Consider the following 23,585-nt stretch of genomic DNA (forward strand, 5'->3'; position numbering starts at 1 on the left):
GTTCTGCAGCATCACCACCATCCGCCTCCAGAGCTCTCTCATCTTCCCAAACTGAGCCTCTGTCCCCATTAAACACTATCTCCCCACCCCCTCCCCACCATTGGGAACCCCCCACCCCATCATCCTACTTTCTGTCTCTATGGATTTGACTGCTTTAGGGACCTCATGCAAGTAGACCATACAGTCTTTGTCTTTCTGTGACTGGCAGAATTTCCTTTCTTTTTACATCTCTATCTGAATTTTTATTTCTCCATTTTGTTTCAAATTAAAACTTCAACAGTACAAATCAGTCCTGATTTAGCAAATGAACGTGCTGTGCAAAGCTGGCATAAAGACAGGGTAACCAGCATCTCCAGAGGCTGCTGCCTTTGCAAGGATGGTCATTTGCTCACGGAGCTCAAACCTCTCTATTGACTGTGGCTGAGAAGTGGCAGAGCATTATTTAGCATTATTATTATTTCTTTGCCAAAAGAGAATCTAAATTATGCTGAATCAGAGCAACTGTACACATTGTTTGCTTTTAGATAATTTACTTTATCAGGCAGGCTTGGAGATACTCAGCCTGTGTCCTGGAACTGTGCTTCTGAGAAACAGATACAAATGAGTTGGCAGAGTCCATAAACAAAATATTTCAGGCCCTCCTAATCTAGGACAAGGCAACTAATATATTAATAAATTGTGGTTTGTACTGCATTATATAACTCTTTATGAAAGGTGAGCATTAATTGATGCAAGGAAATTTCCAGTCTATAGGAAAATGATAACATATAAAACAGCTAACGATTTATTCTTATAACTTAATATTCTACTATATATACTTTTTTCATATAATATTTTCTAAATATGGTAATTTTATCACCTCTTCCTATTGTAAATTGATCAAACCAAAAAGTCAAAGCAATAACTGCTGGTGCACTAGGAAAAAAATCCAACCAGAAAACACTGCTTTCTTACATTGTTATCACCTTTAAAATGTGCTTATAGTCTATATGTATAAGTATACATTATACATATTTTATTATTATGAAGAATATGTAAAACTATCTTTATGAAGGTAAAACTGCCTGGTATTTACTGGCTTTGACCGAACTGAAAAGACTGCCTCACTGCCTCCAAGTGTATAAACTGCAACAAATAAAAGCTTCCTTGATGATTTTATCAACATCCACCATAGGAGGAAAATTCAAGACAAAATAAATACTAATAGTTAAAAATGAGTGATTTCCCTGGTTGTGCAGTAGATAGGAATCTGCCCGTTCAATCCTTGGTTCAGGAAAATTCCACATGCCATGGAGCAACACGAAACCTAAGAATATCAGAAGTATTGTGAAAATACAGTATGTAATCAAGTTCTTTTATTCCAAGTATCAAGACAGTCTTCTGAAAATAGTAACTCAGATTTCACATCTCCCGACATTCTCCACAAAGCAACAAGTTCAGAAAACTTCAGGGATTTCCTGATGATCACAGAGCCAGGACACCAACCCTTCCCCCAAATGCAAGCAGGAGAAAAAATACAAGACAGAAACATGCTGGAATAGGGGAAATCTGTTTTGCTTAGCAATTTTTATTTCTGAGCAATTTTATACAGTGGGTTGCATTAGGCTTAAGGAGAGAGGAGATCACTACAGAATTAAATACTGACACCAAAAAGAAAAGAAACCCTCAGGTATGGTGCTGAAATAGCCCAGAAATAAACAGTTTACACAGGAGGACTGATTTCCTAATCCCTGAAAAATACTACAGCAGGCCAGGAGGGAGATGGCTTGGGGAAGGTTATTTTCTTCCAGTCTTGCTCCCAACCTGGGAGGAGCTCTTGTGCAATATCCCTGGAAATGTAAAATGGTGCAGCCACTGTGGAAAACAGTTTGATGGTTCCTCAAAAAGTTAAACATAGAACTACTGTATGACCCAGGTATTCCATTCTGAGGAATGGAATTCAATTACCATTCAATTAACCAAGTAATTGAAAACAGACTCAAAATAAATATGTGCAGGCCAGTGCTCACTGGAGAACTGTTTGCAGCAGCCAAAAGGTGGAAATGACCCAAGTGTCTATCAACAGATGATGAATACATAAACAGTGATATAGACACTCAATGGAATGTTACTCAGCCATCAAACAGGAATGAAAACAGAAAATGAAGTGCTTACAAGGATGGAAACGACCTGGAGCCACCTTGTACTGCTGGTGGGAATGGGAAACGGTACTGTCACTGTGGAAAACACTTTGGTGGTTCCTCAAAGAAATGAACATAGAATTACCTTATGATCCAGCAATTCTACTTCTGGTATATACCCCAAACTATTAAAAGCAGGGAGCTGAGTAGATACTTGACATCAACTGTTCATAGCAGCACTATTCACAGCAGCCAAGGGGTGGAAACCACCCAAATAACCAACAGTGGATGAATGGATAAACAGAATGAGAGGATAAACAATGGATAAACCAATATTCTGCTGTAAAAATGAATGAAATTCTGACACATGGATGAACCTCAAAAGACATTAAAAGTGAAAGTTGCTTTTAAAAAGGCTTTTAAAAACCTTAAAAGTGAAAGTCACTCAGTTGTTTCAGACCCTTTGTGACTACACAGTCCATGGAATTCTCCAAGTCAGAATACTGGAGTGGGTAGTCGTTCCCTTCTCCAGGGATCTTCCCAACCTAGGGATCGAACCCAGGTCTCCCACGTTGCAGGCCGATTCTTTACCAGCTGAGCCACAAGGGAAGGCCCTAAAAGACATTATGCTCAGTGAAATAAGCTGTCACAAAAGAACAAACACTGTTTGATTTCACTTAGATGCGGTCCCAAGAGGAGTCAATTTTATAGAGACAGACATGCGGGTTGGCAGGGGCTGGAGAACTGTCGGAGGTGGGGGAAGTTAGTGTTTAATGGGGACAGAATTTCAGTTTGGGAAGATGAAAAAATTCTTAAGATGGATGGTGACGGTTACACAACAACATGAATGTACTTAATACCACTTACTGAGCACTCAACATATGGTTAAATGGTAAATTTTATATTCTGTATGTTTTACCAAAATGAAAACAAAAGCATGATATATTCAGCGCACACACACAAAAGGATGAAGTTCTGATCCATTCGCTAACACGGGCAAATCTTTGAAACATTCATAAATGAAATAAACTGGACATAAAAAGCAAATACTAAACTATTTCACTTACATGAACTACCTGTCTTAGGCAAATTCATAGAGGCACCAAGTCGATGAAAGGTTACTGAGGGCTGGGAGCAAAGGAGAGTGGGGAGCTATTGCTTCATGGGACAGAGTTTCTGTTTGAGGTGATGGAAAAGTTTTAGAAGTAGATAGTGGTGATGGTTGCACAACACTGTAATTAATGCCACTGAATGGCACAATTTAAAACAGTGAAAATGGAAAATTATACATATATATATATCTCCCCACCAAAATGAACAAGTAAACAAAACCAAGCAAACAAAAGTCCCTTCAGTGGTACCAGAGCCTTGTGGAATTCAAAGCACACGCCCATCTGGTGGGCGGGGCCCTCCTCTGCCTTTCCAGGCTCCTGGCTGCTCCTGGCTGACGCCCAGTCCTTCTGGCCCAGCTCTACTGAGCCTTCTCCAATTCCCAGTCTGAGAGTCTTGCCTCGTCCAGTGAGTAACTGGTTGCTTCTGCACCACCTACTGCCCCACCCTGTCCCTTCCAAGGCATCAGCTCTGAGTCATCTGGGCTCTCACTGGGTTGTCTGCTTGGTAATCTTATGAACTCAGAGAGGTAGGAAAGTGAGCAGAGGCAGGGCTGGCCAAGGTCATGGCTTGGGACACAGAAAGGCCACTGGACTGGGCATCAAGAGGACAGAGGTTCTGGGTCTCCTCTGCCACCAGCTAACAGAGTGACCATGGACCAACCATTGTGTCTCAATGTTTTCTCGTCTATAAAATCAGAGGGCCGGACTGGGATCTCCAAGACTGTTTTCAGTTCCAGGCTATGGGGACTAAACTCGGGCACAAAACACAGCAAGACAGAAGCAACCTTCTTCAAAGGAGAACGTTTTCCTGACATTTTCAGTTGATGATTTTATTCTCATCAGGGCACCTGGGGCAGCCTTTAAGGTTTTTTGAGACATAAATGAAAAAAAATTTAATGCACCCAAGTTAAGAGTTTTGAGGCTGTTCATTTCAGTGTTCATTACAGTATTAGGATTTTCCTAGAGAAACTATCCAGAGGTAATAGCAGTTGTTCTTTCTACTCTTAGCCTACAAACATAAGCCTGAGATATTGGAATAGAATCTGGGTGTTGTAATGCATCGTTGAATGTAGAAGCAACTAGGAGGAGTCAACAAAACAGGTATGGCAGTGGAACACTACACAGCGAGGAGGCGGAGTCAGCACAACTCCCTGCCACAGCACGGCGTGTCTCCCAATCAGAGATGCTCTACATCGCCCCTCTGTGAAGCATTCAGAAGTGGGTGAAGTTGGGACTTCCGTGGGGGTCCAGTGGTTAAGAAGCCACCTTGCAATGCAGGAAAAGCAGGTTTGATTCCTGGTGGGGGAACTAAGATCCCACATGCCCCGGGGCAACAGAGCCTGAGATAAATACATTAGGTATTTATCCTAATGAAATATTCCATGATGTGCACAACTATTTACTTATAAGCATGTTCAGTGAAGATAGTTGTTACAGACTGAATGTTTGTGTCCTCTCAAAATTCATATTGAAACTCTAATCAGCAATGTGATACTAATAGTATTGGGCTGTGGAACCTTTAGAAGGTAATTAGCTCAGAAGGGTGGAGCCCTCTTAAGGAGGATTAGTGCCCTTATAAGGAGAGGTCAGAGAGTGAGCATGTTCCTTTTCTGCTATTTGAGAGCACAATGAGAGGAGAGCTGTCTGCAAACCAGGAAGTGGACCCTCACCAGTTACCAGCTCTGCCAGAACCTTGATCTTGGGTTGTCAGCCTCCAGAACTATGAGAAACAAAAGCCTGTTGTTTAAACCAGCCAGGTAGTTACAGCAGCCCAAATAAGACTGAGGTTATTGTTTACAACATTGAAAAAGAAGAAACAATCTACATGTCTTAAGGAATAGGTTTTATATATATTTAAATATATATAATGTACATATATACTGATATAATAGCATACGTGGAAACATACATCAGTATACACATATGCTATTATATCAATTCATATGCCAGATATTTACCACATATATAATGTATAATATAAATAACACACAAGTATATTTACATATTATATAAACCTATATATTTATTTAAGAGATGTCAGTGTCATCAATAAAAGCTTCCCGGGTAGCTCAAACAGAAAAGAATCCACTTGCAATGTGAGAGACCTGGATTCAATCCCTGTTTTGGAAGAACCCTGGAGAAGCGCATGGCAACCCACTCCAGTATTCTTGCCTGGAGAATCCCCAAGAACAAAGGAGCCTGGCGGGCTACAGCCCATGGGGTCGAAAAGAGTTGGACACGACTGAGTGACTAAAACACGGACACAGTGTTATCAACACAATGGAATGCTTTCTATACAGCCATTTAAACTTTTGAGGAAGAATGTTTAATCACTTAATAATAGTAACTAGTAATAGTTTCAGCTGGAGCTGAAACTCCAATACTTTGGCCACCTGATGCAAAGAACTGACTCACTGGAAAAGACCCTGATGTTGGGAAAGATGGAAGGCGGGAGGAGAAAGTGACGACAAAGGATGAGATGGTTGGATGGCATCACTGAGTCAATGGACATGAGTTTGAGTAAGCTCCAGGATTTGGTGATGGACAGGGAAGCCTGGAGTGCTGCAGTCCATGGGGTCACAAAGAGTTGGACACGACTGAGCGACTGAATTGAACAGTAACTAACATTTACTGAACCCTAATTATGCACTCCATGTGTATTACCTCATTTAACCCTCACATTATAACTGCCTGTGATAAAATACATGTTGTTTATAGATGAGAATACTGAAGCACAGGGAGTGAAGTAACTTGTTCAAAACCACCTAATTAATAAATGACAAGCCCAGAAATATATCCATTAATTTATGTTTAAGTAAAAAATAAGGTATATAACAATATGTGTAGTTTTATCTCATTTTTATTGCTATAGTTTTAACTTTTTTCAAAACGTGTCTTTGCACATATCTGTAAGACGTAACAACATATACATACAGACCCAACACACATAACCTCTACAGAATGCAGTGGTGGGATTATGAGACACTGTGCTTTTCTTCCTTTTGGCTAATATGTGTCGAATGGGTCTGTGCATGAACCAGGCACAGGCTCTTTTCTCAACACGTATTTATTGGCTGCACCAGCTCTTACTTGCAATGTGCATGATCTTTTACTTGTGGCATGTGGGATCTCGGTCCCTGACCAGGGATTGAACCTGGGCACCCCTGAATCGGGAGCCCAGAGTCAGCCACTGGACCCCCAGGGAAGTCTCATAGGGCACAGGATCTTAGCAATTACTAGACCATGGGGGGCTGCCTTATCCAAGGGTGAATCCACTGTTGCTGTTTGCATGTCCCTAAGACCCTCCGCAGAGCCAGATGAGTGCCGTCATCCCTAGGACCGACGTGCTAGGGGCTGCTCATGTTCACGGAGCCCTCACATCACAGCTGCACGCAGCGTGAGAGCCCCGGGTGGTGGCATCTGTGCCAAAGCAGCAGGGCGGCAGGCTGTCCTCCAGGCTCCAGCTCTGGAGGTGGGGGAGGCCTTGGCCTGGGTCCACCCCACAGTGGTCAAAGGCCTGGGCAGCTGGGGGGGCCCCCTAATGTGACAACACCTAGAAGTTACAGGATCAGGGAGGGCCTCTGCGCCTACCCCACAGAAATCTGTGTAACAGGAAGCTTGGGAAGATTACATACTTGCATATCAGACAATCTTGTGTTCAGTTCAGTTTAGTCGCTCAGTCGTGTCCAACTCTTTGCGACACCATGGACTGCAGCACGCCAGGCCTCCCTGTCCATCACCAACTCCCAGATTTTAGCCAAACTCATGTCCATCGAGTCAGTGATGCCATCCAGCCATCTCATCCTCTGTCATCCCCTTCTCCTCCTGCTCTCAATCTTTCCCAGCATCAGGGTCTTTTCCAGTGAGTCAGCTCTTTGCATCAGGTGGCCAAAGTATTGGAGTTTCAGCTTCAACATCAGTCCTTCCAATGAACACCCAGGACTGGTCTTCTTTAGGATGGACTGGTTGGATCTCCTTGCAGTTCAAGGGACTCTCAAGAGTCTTCTCCAACACCACAGTTCAAAAGCGTCAATTCTTCGGTGCTCAGCTTTCTTCACAGTCCAACTCTCACATCCATACATGACCACTGGAAAAACCACAGCCTTGACTAGATGGACCTTTGTTGACAAAGTGATGTCTCTGCTTTTTAACATGCTATCTAGGTTGATCATGGGACTTCCCTGGTGGCTCAGAGGTTAAAGTGTCTGCCTCCAATGCGGGAGACCTGGGTTCGATCCCTGGGTCGGGAAGATCCCCTGGAGAAGGAAATGGCAAACCACTCCAGTGTTCTTGCCTGGAGAATCCCATGGACGGAGGAGCCTGGCAGGCTACAGTCCACGGGGTCGCAAAGAGTTGGACACGACTGAGCGACTTTCCTTCCTTCCTTTCCTAGGTTGATCATAACTTTCCTTCCAAGAAGTACACGTCTTTTAATTTCATGGCTGCAATCACCATCTGCAGTGATTTTGGAGCCCAAAAATATAAAGTCTGACAGTGTTTCCACTGTTTCCCCATCTATTTCCCATGAAGTGATGGGACCAGATGCCGTATCTTAGTTTTCTGAATGTTGAGCTTTGAGCCAACTTTTTCACTCTCCTCTTTCACTTTCATCAAGAGGCTTTTTAGTTCCTCTTCGATTTCTGCCATAAGGGTGGTGTCATCTGCATATCTGAGGTTATTGATATTTCTCCCGGCAGTCTTGATTCCAGCTTGTGTTTCTTCCAGCCCAGCGTTTCTCATGATGTACTCTGCATACAAGTTAAATAAGCAGGGTGACAAAATACAGCCTTGACGTACTCCTTTTCCTATTTGGAACCAGTCTGTTGTTCCATGTCCAGTTCTAACTGTTGCTTCCAGACCTGCATACAGGTTTCTCAAGAGGCAGGTCAGGTGGTCTGGTATTCCCATCTCTTTCAGAATTTTCCATAATGTATTAGTGTTCCACACAGTCAAAGACTTTGGCATAGTCAATAAAGCAGAAATAGATGTTTTTCTGGAACTCTCTTGCTTTTTCGATGATCCAGCAGATGTTGGCAATTTGATCTCTGGTTCCTCTGCCTTTTCTAAAATCAGCTTGAACATCTGGAAGTTCACAGTTCACGTATTGCTGAAGCCTGGCTTGGAGAATTTTGAGCATTACTTTACTAGCGTGTGAGATGAGTGCAATTGTGCAGTAGTTTGAGCATTCTTTGGTATTGCCTTTCTTTGGGATTGAAATGAAAACTGACCTTTTCCAGTCCTGTGTGTTAGGTTGAATAATTTTATGACAAATATAAGGAATATGAAAAGGCCCAAGTTTCTATATCAATGCTGTCATAGTAAGTGGTATGACTATAACTCAGTTCACTAAATAGCTTTGACGATGTCTATTGTCTAAAGTTTCTTTAATGAATGTAGGAAATTTTGCAACATGTGTTTTTAAACAAACAATCTGGAGGAGGGGCAATATAGGGGGAGTGAGAGGTAACTGTTGGGTGTAAGACAGGCTCAAGGATGTACTATAAACACGAGGGATATAGCCAATAGTTTGTAATAATTGTAAATGCAAAGTAACCTTTTAAAAATTGGACAAAAATTTTTTAAATTTTTAAAGAATCAAAAAAATTTTCCAAATATTTTAAAAATATTTTGGAAGCATTCATTCATTTAATGAATATTTGGGAGCTGGCCACAAAGGAGAAGAGACAAGATTCCCAGGTTGTGAGTTTGCGGCGTCCTCTCCTCCGCCTACAGGCAAGCCCCTGGCTCTCTGCGCCAGTGCCTCACGGGCGGGCGCCCTGCCTCCCCGCTCTTCTCTGACTCTTAGGGGTGCTCCAGGCCAACGCGAGCGCCCCCCTCCCTGGGCTAACCTGCAGTATCCTGATAGCCGTGATAGTTTATAGTTATCGGGAGCGCCTCTGTGCCCAGCACTCTGCCTTCCTCAGCCCTTACTCCTTCACACGGCAGAACACAACGATCGTCTCACTTGGAAGCTGAAAAGCACTGAGACACCGAGTGGTGGGTCACTCATCAGCCCAGGCAGACCAGCCCCAGAGCCTGCACCTCCTCTCAACCGCTGACCCTGCTGCCATGTCCACCCCCAAACTGCATGTACACCCCACTGGGCTGGCTGGGGAAGTCCTCAGGGGAGAAATCAATCCAGGCATTCCTGAATAGCAGCGGTTCAAGGTATGACACATCAGCCCCGGGTGTGCCTAGAACCCCTGCTACCTGGTTTGTGGCAGAAAAAACCCCAAACAATGGTGCCCCCTCTGTGCATCCCCATATGTCATCTAGGGGTCCAGTCTCTCCCCTCTCCCCACTTCCACATCCTCTTTACAGCTGCCTAAACAAGCTGGGGGCTGAGTGGGTGCAGCCACCTGGGCACCAAGTGGCCAAGACTTACTGTTACAAACTCCGGTTTTTCTCTGGAATTCAGCCCCTTCCTCTTCTTTCATCTCAACTGCCTCCGCTAGGCCCTCACTGTCACCAGCCTGCAGATGGCCACCACTCACCCAAGTCGAGTCACATTCTAGCCCTCCACTGGCTCCACACTGACCAGGAGACAATGCCCAGCCTGTTGCCTGGCAAGCAAGGGTCTCGGTAGCCCAGCCCCCGCCAGCCTTCCCAGCTCCATCGCGCATCTCCATCCTGCCCCCTCATTAATGTCACCTTGCCACTGGACCCATCCCCAGGCTCAACCTGCAAAGGCACTTCTGCCCTCCTCCAGGGAAACCCGCAGTGGTGGGCAGAGGCTGGCTGCAGTCAGGGAGACGATGTAAAGGAGGGACTAAACAGTGTGAGTGCTAAGACCATCCCGAGAGAGTGAGGGGACACGGCTTGGAGGAGATGTTTCCCTGCATCTTGAAGAATGAGAAGGCATTCACTGGGCTGAGAAAAGCAGGGAGGGGTTCCGACATCAAAGGCTGAGAAAGTGCCTTCGTAAACTGGGAAGGGATCTGTGCTGTACAAACATTATTCACAGATGCGGCCGGAGGACCAGGCTCCCAGTCAGGTCAGAGCTGGGACCCAGTCGTGGCTCCACTGCTCAGCTCCAAGCTTCTTTAGGCAGCTGTAAAGAGGACGTGGGAGTAGGGAGAGGGGAGAGACAGGACCCTCAGATGAGGTGTGGGGGTGCACAGAGCAGGTAACATCGTTTGGGGTTTTGTTCTGACACAAACCAGGAAGCAGGGCTTCTAGTCACACACGGGGCTGATGTGTCATACCTTGGACCTCTAGGTCTATCACTGGACCCGATTTACACTCAAATAATAAAATCATTCAAGATGCTGTGCCGGTATTTCTCTATTGGGCTTCCCTGATATCTCAGTTGGTAAAGAATCCGCCTGCAATGCAGGAGACCCCGCTTTGATTCCTGGGTCGGGAAGACCTACTGGAGAAGGGAAAGGCTACCCGCTCCAGTATTCTGGCCTGGAGTATTTCTCTAGATTACTGACATATTTTTAAAATCACATAATAGAGAATTCCCTGGCAGTCCAGTGGTTAGGATTCTGCATTTTCACTGTCAAGGGCTTGGGTTCGATCCCTAATCAGGGAACTAGGATCACAAAAGCTATGCAGAGCAGCCAAAAATAAAAGTTACAAAATACATTCAAAACCTAGGACATTACTCTCAGGAAATTATTGAAAGTCATTAAATTAATAATTATTAATTCATCGTTAAATCAAGTATCTAAGAGAAGAATAATTTTAATTACTTTATGGGCTATCTCTGGGTGTGACATAGTGCCACCTTAACAGTTACAGTTGTGAAGACGGTAATACATGAGAAGGGCTTTCCCGGTGGCTCAGTGGTCAAGAATCTGCCTGCAATACAGGAGCTGCAGGAGATGCAGGTTCAATCCCTGAGTTAGGAAAGTCCCCTGCAGGAGGGCATGACAACCCACACCAGTATTCTTGCCTGGGAAATCTCATGGACAGAGGAGTCTGGTGGGCTCCAGTCCACAGGGTCGCAAAGAGTTGGACATGACTGAAGTGACTAAACACTCACGAATACGCGAGAAATGCTTACATCTTAAGTGAAGGAATAGAATACGACAGTATATAGATATTATGCTTATCAGGGAATCCAGAAGCTATAAAAGCAAAGATATGCGTATTTGACTACTTGACATTCTAAGTTTTAAGACAAAAAACACTTTAAAGGTTAGAAGACAAAGGATAGAGCAGGAAAAAAATGATACTATCTACAACAAAGGTTAGGATCTTTAGTAAACAAAGAGTTGGTACAAATTAAAATCCAATAGAAAAATGAGTCAATGGTCTGACAGACAATCCATAAAAGAGAAAATGCAAGAAGCACAACCCCAGAGCTTCCCTGGTGGCTCAGTGGTAAAGAAACCTCCTGCCAATGCAGGAGACACAGGTCACATCCCTGATCTGGGAAGATCCCACGTGCTGCGGAACGACTAAGGCCCGGGGCCACCACTATTGAGCCTGTGCTCTACAGGCTGAGAGCCACTACTGCTGAGCCCATGTGTCACCATGACCGCAGTGTGGGTGCCCCAGAGCCCGTGCTCCGCAACGAGAGAGACGCTCACACGCTGTAACTGGAGAGAAGCCCCTGCTCACCGCAACTAGAGAAGAGCCCTCCTCACTGCAGTGAGGCCCCAGCACAGCCATAAACAAATAAAAACATGGAAAAAAAGAAGCACAGTCTCGGCACTCAAGGAAATGCAAACTCAAGGCAGCAACAAGAGCCTCATTTTCATCTGAGGAATTGGCAAAAACTGAAAAGAATAACGCCCAGTGCCTGTAGAGATTCAGAGAAAAAGACATTCCTGTTCATTGCTGGTAGGAATGTGGCCAGCTGTGACTTCTCTGGAAAGGAACTTAGTTCTCTGAAAACCACACTTGACAGCAAAAAGGAAGAAACTTCTGACATGAGCTATGAGGTGGATGAACGCCCAGGATGTTGGGCCAAGTGAACAAGCCAGACCTGGGCGAGACACGCAGGCAGATCCCAGGTACGTGAAGTCCCAGGAAGGGGAAACCCTCCTGGGCAGTGGGTGGAGGGAGGCGCTCCTGCAGAGGTGCAAGAGGGACCTTTTCAGGGGATGGAAAGTTTTGTACCTGGGTTTTGTTGATGGTGAAACTGGTGACTATACTCATCAAACCTCATTGACTCTTACAGTTAAATGGTAGCATTTGAGCGCATGACCATGATGGCTGCAAAAAGCTGATTTAAAATTTTTAAAATACAAATATGTATGTTTTTTTGATCTTGCAAATCCCATTTTGTAATAGCAGGCCTACAGATATAAAAGTACCCATATAGAAGAATATATGCCGATGGATGTTTTATTGCAACATTTTTTAGAGATAAAAAAATTATGGATGATAGAAATATTTATCATCAGGAAAATAAATGAATAAATTACAATACATCCTTATCATAAAATAAACCCACCTAAAAGAATAAGTTAAATTAGTATCTTTTGGTCTTGAGGAATATGCATGCTATGGTTTAAAAAAAAAGGCAAGTTGTCAAGATATATGCATAGTATTCCATTTTCGTAAAAAAATAAAGCGTATATTTTTAAATATGGTATGTATAGCTGAAAGACAGAGGAAAAATATGCGTTGAGCACACTAGGCTGTTAGCATTTATTACTTCAGGGGATGGGATTGGAGTAGGGCATAGGGCACATATGATTTTCCTTTCACAAAATTTTGAGTTATTTCAGTTGTAACAAATCAGCATGAATTACTTTTGTAATTCTTTCAAGTCTTAAACAAAGTTTAAGAAAAAAGTAATAAAGAGTATAAAGAATCACTAAGCGTTTTATAATATAAAATAGGATAAAAATAATAAATAGAATTCGAGCTTTTATTACTAGTGGAAAAAATGAAATATGCATGTGGATAAGGATTTGTAAGGAGAACTCACTCAAAACAGGTTTTTAAGAGTTTTGTAGAGTGTAGGAGTACACATTCTTTTTTTTATAAACCTGTGAATGCTTGTGGGCAATAACCAGAATAGTTCTATTATGTAAAATATGCAAAATACAGATGCAGTGAGCAAAGCATAGATAGAAAATGCAAAAATTAAAGTGGTTCAGTAAGGATGGCAGGTTTATGAATAATTTTTTTCTCCTTCCCCAAACTGTATGTAATATTACAATACCTAAGAATAAAAAGTCACCCTTCCTCTCTGAGAAGCAACGTACTCTTTATGGAATTGTTGACATTAGGTGAAAAGATAACACAAATGTTATCAGCTTTGTCAACATGAACCCCTGTATGGACAAGGACTAGAAAGAAGAAGGCTGAGATGTCTGAGGTTTCTAATTTCTATTTCCTTTACTATTACTGCAAAAACTGCAAATAAAGAGTAGGGGAAAGCCACTTGCAGCGACATTGATGGGCTTAGAGAAGATCACACTAAGTGAAGTAAGTCAGACAAGGACAAATAGCCTATGACATCACGTATTTGTGTAACCACCCCCCCAAAATAACAGTACAAATGAATTTATGTACAAAACAGAAATAGACCCACAGACATAGAAAACCAATGTATGGTTGCTAAAGGGGAAAGTGGAGAGAGGGATAAATTAGGACTTTGGGATTAACACATCCTCACTATATATAAAACGGATAACCAACAAAGACCTACTGTGCAGCACAGGGAACTCTATTCAATATCTTGTAATAATCTATAAGAGAAAAGAATCTGAAAAAAAACAGATTTATGTATGTGTAGCTCAATCACTTTATTGTACACCTGAAACTAACACAACATTGTTAGTTTCAAAATCAATTGTTCTTTACTAAAAATGAATTAAAAAAAAAAAAGAGTCCAGGGAAAACTTTTATTCTGTGTTTTCCTAGTTGCCAGAGGCTCTATCTTCTTTTTCCAATTATAAACGTCTTTTAAATACTAGCTGATTGGGTCATCCCTAAAACACATTATCGCAAGCTGCTGACCTTTGGAAAGCAAATGGGGGGGCGGGGAGGCCGTGATCCGTATTCCCTCTCAGTGAGGGTCATTCCCGCTGGGTTCCAGCCCCGCCTACGGCAGGGAGTCGCTGGGACGTGTGGAGCTGGTCGAAGCAGTTTATTCCGGGAAGGAGGGCCAGGCCTTCCCTGGCAGTCTCCTCCGAGTTCTCTGGGGATGTTTGTGCCATGTCTAAACACAGACTGCAGATTGAACATGACCCAAGCAGGTCACTTGCCCTGCAATTCAAAAAACAAACTCAATCCTAGACTTGATATGGTTCAAATCAACTGGACCAGGGGCCTCTCGGATTGCGAGAGGCTCTAGCCACTTCTAATCTTCTAAGAGGAAAGAATATCAAGTCAGGGTTCCAAATTGTGATATATTTTAAATGTTTAGATAATTAACACTTTCAAAACACACACATTGCATTTTTAATAGTGCTATTCTAAAGGGGACTACAGAATTATATATATATATATAAAAGTAACTATATGTGTGTGTATATATATATAGATGGAGATACATGTATTTCCTTTTTGGAAAGTATAGACGTATTTTAAAGTCAGGAAAAAGGATGACTTTGTTTGTTTTTCGACTGTGCTGCACAGCTTGTGGGATCTTAGTTCCCTATCCAGGGACTGACCTGGGGCCTGGCAGTGAAAGCACTGTGTCCTAACCACTGCACTGCCAGGATATTTTGGAAAAAGTTATTTTAAAATGATATATTAGTTACATTTTCAAATAAGATGCTGAGTATTTTTTTTCTTTAATCTCTAGCAACCGTTTCTAGTAAACAACATCTAAATTGAAAATAATAGATCCAATTGTTCATTTGAAAAAGTAAGGTAAATACACAGGGAAATTTTTATACACATTGTGTAATATTCCCTCTATATATACCTATCTGCTCACGGTGTACTCCAGGTGTACTGGTTTGATAACGGGAGACAAAATTCAAAGTAATACGATAAGCATTTTCTTTCAATCCTTCTTCTCATCTCCTGCTCATCGAGGCCCTTGTATGGAGATGGAGCTCTGGGAGAATGCGCAACCTGGCTACCTGCCCAGGGCAGGCCCTACTAAGGAGCCGGCAGGAGCTGCAGGGGGTGAAGCCTGTGACTCGGTATCAAAGGACTCAGGCTGGAATTGCAGTGCTGCTGTTTCCTGCGTGGCTGAGCCTACATCTTCCACAGAGAGATGGAGATAAGAAGTAAAACCTGCACAGGCTTGGGGGAAGGTTAACCAGATGCTCAGGGCCGCTCAGCACAAGATTTAGCATGAAGGTTGCTCAAATGTTTGCTTCCTTGGACGGACTCTCCCTGGCTGGACGAGGGGATTACGTGGGATGATGTATGTGAAAACAAATGTTGGTTATAATTAGAAATGGGCAACAGCGCCCTGGAGTCTGTGTCAAGATGGCTTGTCTGTGTGTAAGATGGTGGCCGTGGGAGGTTTGTGCACTGCCTCCCAATGTCCGGCTCAGGGGAGTTAGCCTCCAACACTACAATATTTTTTAACTTCCTCTGACCCCTGTCCCCCGACCTTTTGGCAGCCCCCAGATCTTGACAGCTTCTCAGAATGGTTCTGGAAGTGCAGCGGAGGTCTGGGAAGGGGCAGGACGATGGGCAAGGAACTACATACTTCCGGGCGCATTCAGCAGTGCAGTGAGGCCCGTCCTGCTCCCTCCGACCTTTCCTCCTTTCTCCGATACTCCAGATGCCCTAGTCTTTCACTGTCCCTGAAACACGTCAAACTGAGACTTGGTCAAGGTGCATTCCTGTGCCCTTCCTCCGCCCTTGGTTCCGTCCTCCTAGAACATTTGCAACTGGATCTCCACGAGGTCGGTGCCCTCTCGTTTAAGTCTCAGCTAAGCTTCCTGCTTCAAGGAAGGCCTCTCCCGATCCCTGTATCTAATGTACCCACCTTCAACCCCTACTGACTCTCTGCCCTGTTATGCTGTTTCGTTTTCTTTGCACAGCTTGTCATCATCTGAAACTGTCTTATCTGTACATGGACTATTGGATAGCCCTCAGAAGCAAGATCCCACCTGTCTTGTCCACACCAAATCCCCAGCATCTGCACTCTCAAGAAATACTTGTTAAATGAATAAAGGATTGAGATCCTTCATGGCGTCTTCCTAACTGAAAGGAGAGCTTCATCCTGTGTGATCCATGGCAGTTTATTTACTGCTGTATGCAGGGCTTTTCCTGGTTATGGTGGGTCCATGCATCCATGATGGTCTCCACTGACCACCAGCCCTCTTCCTCACATGTAAATTCTGGAATTGGACACATAACTTGCTTTGGCCAATGGGATGGTAGCAGGTGTGCTGGGCACAGAGCCTTGATAAACATTTGAATGCTGGGGTCTGTCCTCTTAGGATACTGTCTCTTGAAGTCCTGAGTTACTCTGTAAAGAGGTCCAGCTACTGTGATGCCATGGAGGCACAAGTGTTCCAGTCCTCCCCCTGTTCCAGCCACCTCAGCTGAAGCCCCAGAAGTCTGAGTGAAGATGCTCTTTGGAACCTTCCACCTCAGGAGACACCTGGTAGCGAGGAAGAACCACCCAGCTGAGCCCAGCCCAGAGTGCAGAGCCAGGGGAAACATGAAGTCACGTTTTAAATAAGCTTGACATACTGACTTCAGCAATAGGTAGCTGAAACACCAGTTTACTTTCTATTTTGGATGGCTGTGTGAGTCCACAACTCAGAAACAGAGGTGGCAAAGGGCTGCAACATGGTTAGCTTTGCTTTTGCACTTTGCCCCGCATCCCACACAAGTTAGTCAATAGTTTGTTGAGAAGTTTATTGAACTCTCCATGCTAATCTCTGTGCCACTTATGTGTGTGATGGAGAGGGTGCCGGTCATTTTCCCCATGATTTTAAGGTCATGCCAGAGGTGTCAGTGGGTCCATCCCACGCCTTGTTCCCGACCACAAAGCTTGTGCAGGGCTGCGGCAGCTGGGCCTGCAGGGGTGAGCCTCCTGCAGATGCTGCAGCCGGGTCACCGCCCTCTCCCTGGGCCTTCCGTCCTGGACCCTTCCCTTGGCACCAGCTGCTCTCCACGAGAGAGAGCGAGAGAACAGGGTAGGTCTGCCTAACCTCGACGTTCATTCATGTCGTAAAAGACAAGAGACAAACCCTGCTCTATACTGCCTTAAACCTATGTTTAAGTAGAAAGCCTTATTTTTTCCCTTATTTTTCCCTCTTGGAAGGAATTAAGTAAATCCAAAGTGACGACACAGTTTATCTCAGATTAGAAGTTATTATTGGTGGTTTGAAAGCAAAAAAAAAGTCAATTAATTTTACAGTTAAAAATGAATACATTAAAATTTTTAAGGAAGGAAGAAGAATTCTTTTTATTATTAGAAAAGTCAAATACACAGACTAAAAAGATCAAATAATTGTTAAGTTGCCATATTCATTTTATATGTGAATGTGTGTGTGTGTGTGTGTGTTTTCCTCAAAGATTTGGAGGTAGTTTCAGTTCTCCTACCCAACCACCACAGCATTGTCACACCTAAAAAACCAACCATCGTGAGACACAGTTTTTGAACATGGGGCTTGGGGGAAAGAGAGCACGCCTTTGTCTGCACTTCTTATCTTGGAGCACAGGCTAGTTGGCCAGGGTGCGAAGCCAAGTGTGGGAAGAGGGAACGGAAGGGCTTTCTGATCCCTGAGGCCAGGCAAAGGCGTGGAGCTGCTGGGCTCCAGCACCGGGTTTAAACCCATTTATGGGAGCGTCCTGGTTCCTGGATTCTGAGCGCGAGTGATGAACTGCCTGTGCGTGAGTAAGCCCCAGGCCGACGTGCCCATCAGCAGCGTGGAAACGGCATGAAAAACTGAATCAAGCAGGTCTTTGAGAGACAAAACAAACCGTAGCCACGAGTCAAGCATGAGGGGGAAACAAAAGATTCAGTGCAAACAATTTCTGCTGTGAACGAACCCAGGCCTTCCCAGGGGGCGATGTGGGTGGGGACAGCTGGACTGAGACAGGAAGTGGGGCTCAGGCAGGGAATTCCTGGCTAGATCCAGAGTGTGCTGAAGGAGCACCTCGCAGTCCCCACCTCTGCTGGCTCCCAACGCTTCCTGGCCAGGAAGGCTTTTGCATAATCTCTCTGCCTTCCCTGCAGCCCTGCCTCCTTTCCTCCACCCCTGGGCTGTGTCTCCCCCGACAGACTGTTTCTTTATCTGCCCCTCATCGCGGTCATCCCTATAAAGCAGAGGCGGTATCTGCTTGCAGGGCAGCTCTTGGGCAGGGCCACACGGGGTGGGGGGGTGACCGTGGCTGGTGCACTGTCAGGCACCTTGAAACAGGCCCTGAGTAAATGGAGTCTGAGTCATTTCCTGGGGAGCCCCCGCCCTGGGAGGTTCCAGTGGGAGCAGGGCAGGTGGGAGCAGAGAGAACCCGGGTTCTTTTCCCTCTCTCCCTCTGCTGGGGTAGGGTGCGAGCCGACAGCTCTCCCTCCATGCCCCAGGGCACACCAGGCAGCCCCAGGCCTGGGTCAGTCTCCCGGCTCAGCCACATCACCCCTCCTCCCGGCGGCAGAGGCCTGCGGTTGCTGCCACTGGTCCCTGGGCTCCCTGCCTCCTGCGCCCCTTTCCAGCTCTTCAATCACCTGTGAGACAACCTCCTTGTATTAAATTCTGTCTGTTCTAAATACCCACAGTGGTTTCAGTTTTCCTGGCTGGACCCTGGCTGGTACACGTGTTAAATGTTCAGATCAAGTGTGCAGTAAAGGGAGAACTCAGCACGCTTGGGAGGTCCAAACCCTGCACATTCCACAGCAAGGACTGGCCCGACTGGCTCCTGGGAGGTAACATGCAAACCCTTGCAATGTCCCACAAGGTAAGAGTGCCTTTGTGTACCCAGGGCCTGGGGCCACCCCAGACAGCTGATGCTAACCATGTGATGTATGGTAAATGCCTATTTTTACTGCCTGGGGCCGCGGTTGGAGGATGGTAATGGAGACCATGGTGGCTCAGTGACAAAGAATCCGCCTGCAATGCAGGAGATGCAGGAGACCTGGGTTCAATCCCTGGTTCGAGAAGATCCCCTGGAGAAGGCACAGCAACCCACTCCAGTATTCTTGCCTGGAGAATTCCACAGACAGAGGAGCCTGATGGGCCACAGTCCATGTCGCAAAGAGTCGTACATGACTGAAGTGATTTAGCATGCATGCATGCAATGGAGACCGTGTATCTGCGGTCAGCCGTGGGGGAGCACTCTGCTTACGAGACTGCCCTTCCACACAGACCCTGAACGCTGGGGACTGGATGGGAGTCCCTGGTTGGCCACACATCGTGTGTGCTGTCACACACGGTTGCTGGGAGAACTAAGCACTGTCTGCAGGTCTCCTGTGGTTAGGACAGCCAGACATTCACACCTGGTAGCTCCTGCGCTCGGTTCTGTATACTTTTTCCTTTCCTGATTTTAATCTCTCTTCTTCTACTAGAAGGGAACTGTAACCATGAGTTGAACAGCTTTCCTGAATTATGAGTCCTTCTACCAAGTCACTGAAGCTGAGGATAGTCCTGGAGACCTCCAACACACCAATTAAACAGGAAACGTTTTTTCCACAAAGTATCTCGGGCCCCAAAACTTAAGTAATGTATCTGAACTGGATGCAGGTTCCACTTGACTCCAAGGCCCTGGCCCCTGTCACCATGCACCACGGACTGCCTCTTGTAAGGACGGAGCAGGGTGAGAGATGTGGACACAGGAAGACTGCTTGACAAGGAGCTGGAGTAGGGCTGCTGGGGCCCCTCCTGGCTCCCTGTGTCAATAGGCATCTACTGATCTCTGATCTCTTAGACTAGGCAACCACTTGCATGCCAGGGAGGGACTGGAGAAGGTTGCTGTGGGTGAGGCCACTCTACTACAGATACAGGAAGACCAGGAGCAAAACAAGGTGGAGGTGACCGCAGGAGCCCAGGGAGACAGGGCGCTAGTGGGGAGGAGGGACAGGGTTGATTCACCAACCACATGGCAAGGAGCTGTTGGCATCTTCACTGGGCATCTCGCTCCCCTCCCCTTCCCCAAATCAGGGTGTCCTGGCTTCCACATGGCAGTGGTGAAAAGTGAAAGTGAAAGTCGCTCAGTAGTGTCCGACTCTGCGACCTCACGGACTATACAGTCCAAGGAATTCTCCAGGCCAGAATACTGGAGCGGGTAGACGATCCCTTCTCCAGCGGATCTTCCCGACCCAGGCATCAAACCAGGTCTCCCGCATTGCAGGCGGATTTTTTACCAACTGAGCTAATCAGAGCCAGAAACATAGCATCCTCTGGTCCCTTCCTTCCCCTTGCTTCACCCCCCACGCCCAAGTGTGTGCGCTCAGTCGCTCACTCGTGTCCAACTCTGTGCAACCCCATGGTTTGCAGCCTGCCAGGCTCCTCTGTCCATGGGATTCTCCAGACAGCAATACTGGAGTGGGTTGCCATTTCCTCCTCCAGGGGATCTTCCCTTCCCAGGGGTTGAACCCGAGTATCTTGTGTCTCCTGCACTAGCAGGTAGATTCTTTACCCAAGTCTGCTTCCGAAATCTATCTGCGAGGGCCCTCTTTCCTCTGTCCACCTGGCCCGCCTGAGCCCACCCCAGCGCCACCTTTGCCCCCGCACTGCTCGTGCTCGCCTGGGTGCTGGCCTGCCAGTCGCCTCTCGTCCCTCCAGTTTCATGTGAGACGTGCTCCTCAGAGAAGCCTGCCCTGCCTGCCTAGGGAGAGGAGGCCCCCCTCATTGTCCTCTTCCATGGCATCCTCCTCTGCTGTCATTTACAAGTTTCCCCACTTTCTCTGACAATCACAGCTAAGACTTGTTGGCCTTTACTGTGTGCTAAGACGCTGCTCAAAGCGTATGACTTCATATTAGCTCACTTGGTGATCATTTACACAATTCTGTGTTAAATTAACTTTACAGCTAAGGAAACAAGTTTAAAACTACTGCCTTGACAAGCCTGGGGCCTGAGGAGGGCAGGGAGCCTGTCTGGGTTACTGCTGAGCCAGAAGCCAGGCATGCAGTCTGGCCCATAAACAGGATCTCTGGGTGTATTTGCTGGAAAGAATGAGAAGCCTGCAGAGGGCCTGGATATGGAGAAGGGGAAGGAAGGAATCAAGGCTGGATCTCGGTCTCTAGGTGACACAACTGGGTGGTACCGTGGACAGAGGCAGGGCTTCCAGGGTGGCGATAATGGTAAAGAACCAGCCCGCCAGTGCAGGTGACTAGGAGATGCGGGTAGGATCCCTGGGTTGGGAAGATCCCCTGGAGAAGGGCATGGCAAGGCAACCCACTCCAGTATTCTTGCCTGGAGAATCCCACGCACAGAGGAGCCTGGTGGGCTACAAGTCCATGAGGTCACAGAGTCCAACAGGACTGAAGCGACTTAGCACGAACGCACGAATGATGAACAGAGGCGCGGGGTTGGCCGGATCGGCCGCTGTGCAAACCCTCTGCATGTGGGCTGGCCCTGATTACTTGATCCTCCCTAGTAGGGTATGACAAAGGCGAGGTAACATCACACCTGTAGTCGGGTTACAAACATTCGGACTTCCACCTCACTAGCCATCTTGCGGTATTGCCCTCCGGTGTGCACACGCTGAAGAAATGTGTCGACGCATGGAGAGGTCCGTGTGGCAAGGGGCCAAGGGCAGCCTCTGGCCAAAGCCCACAAATGATGGACACTCTCGAGCCAACGGCAGACGAGGGACTGAATCCTGGCAATAAAGACCTTTCCTCAGCCTTCAGATGAGACCCCTGCCCCTGTGCAGCCTCGTCAGAGACCCTGACGCAGAGGACCGGCTGAGCTAGGTCCAGATTCCTAGGCACAGAAATTGTGAGATAAGAAAGGGATTTTTTTTTAAAAATTTATTGTGGTAAAAAGTACGTAGCATAAAATGGACCATCTTAGCTATCTGAAGTGTCCTGTTCAGCACTGGTAACTACTGGCACAGTGCTATATGACAGTTGCCTGGGATGTCTCCTTTTTGCAACTGGAATCCTACAAACACTGAACAGTAACTCCCTCCCGCCTCTCCCCAGACCCTGAAACTCCCATCCCACTTTGTGTCTCGGTGACTGTGATGGCTTTAGGTGCCTATGGACGTGGAATCAGACAGTAGCCGTCCTTTGTGACTGCTTCATTTCAGTGAGTGCGAGGTCCTCCAGGCTCATCCAACTGGTAGGGTGTATCAGAATTTCCTCCGTTTTAAAGCTGAGTAATATTGCCTGACGCTGGGAAAGATTGAGGGCAGGAGGAGAAGGGAACGACAGAAGATGAGATGGCTGGATGGCATCACCAACGCAATGGACAAGGATTTGACCGATCTCCAAACATCTCTTTGAGACCCTGCTTTCCCTTCTTCTGGGTGTGCCCTAGAGGTGGAATTGCTGGCTTATGTGGCAATTCTGTACTGAATTTGGGGGAGCCTCTGCACGTCTTCCTTCTCATATTTCCACCAAAGGAGCACAAGGGTTCCAATTTCTCCACATCCTCACCAATGCTAGCTGTTTTGATCTTTTGATTCTGGTCATCCTAAGGACATGAGCTGGTATCTCATTAAATTGTGTTATTTTAGGCAGCTAAGTTGTGGGGTGACTTTTGTGTGAGTTCAGTTCACTTTAGTTGCTCAGTTGTGTCCGACTCTTTGCGACCCCATGAACCACAGCACACCAGGCCTCCCTGTCCATCACCAACTCCTGGAGTCCACCCAAACCCACATCCATTGAGTCGGTGATGCCATCCAACCATCTCATCTTCTGTCGTCCCCTTCTCCTCCTGCCCTCAATCTTTCCTAGCATCAGGGTCTTTTCAAATAAGTCAGCTCTTTGCATCAGGTGGCCAAAGTATTGGAGTTTCAGCTTCAACATCAGTCCTTTCAGTGAACACCCAGGACTGATTTCCTTTAGGATGGACTGGTTGGATCTCCTTGAAGTCCCAGGGACTCTCAAGAGTCTTCTTCAACACCACAGTTCAAAAGCATCAATTCTTCGGTACTCAGCTTTCTTCACAGTCCAACTCTCACATCCATACATGACCACTGGAAAAACCATAGCCTTGACTAGATGGACCTTTGTTGACAAAGTGATGTCTCTGCTTTTTAATCTGCTGTCTAGGTTGGTCATAACTTTCCTTCCAAGAAGTAAGTGTCTTTTAATTTCACGGCTGCAATCACCATCTGCAGTGATTTTGGAGCCCAGAAAAATAAAGTCAGCCACTGTTTCCATTGTTTCCCCATCTATTTGCCATGAAGTGATGGGACCAGATGCCATGATCTTAGTTTTCTGAATGTTGAGCTTTAAGCCAACTTTTTCACTCTCCTCTTTCACTTTCATCAAGAGGCCCTTTAGTTCTTCACTTTCTGCCATAAGGGTGGTGTCATCTGCATATGTGAGGTTATTGATATTTCTCCCGGCAATCT

At 46.0% G+C, this 23,585-nt stretch overlaps 1 long non-coding RNA gene across 1 annotated transcript; it reads left to right on the forward strand.

Moving 5' to 3' along the window:
* The first annotated feature begins 11,669 nt into the window (after positions 1-11,669).
* LOC145520321 (uncharacterized) lies at positions 11,670-17,570 on the forward strand. The gene is made up of 2 exons (XR_014064404.1): positions 11,670-12,198; positions 16,150-17,570. It is a non-coding gene; the product is annotated as an uncharacterized LOC145520321 (long non-coding RNA).
* Positions 17,571-23,585: the final 6,015 nt, after the last annotated feature.

This window comes from Giraffa tippelskirchi, chromosome 9, assembly GCF_054371585.1.
Source record: "Giraffa tippelskirchi isolate mGirTip1 chromosome 9, T2T-mGirTip1v1.2.pri, whole genome shotgun sequence".
NCBI classification, from domain to species: Eukaryota; Metazoa; Chordata; class Mammalia; order Artiodactyla; family Giraffidae; genus Giraffa; species Giraffa tippelskirchi.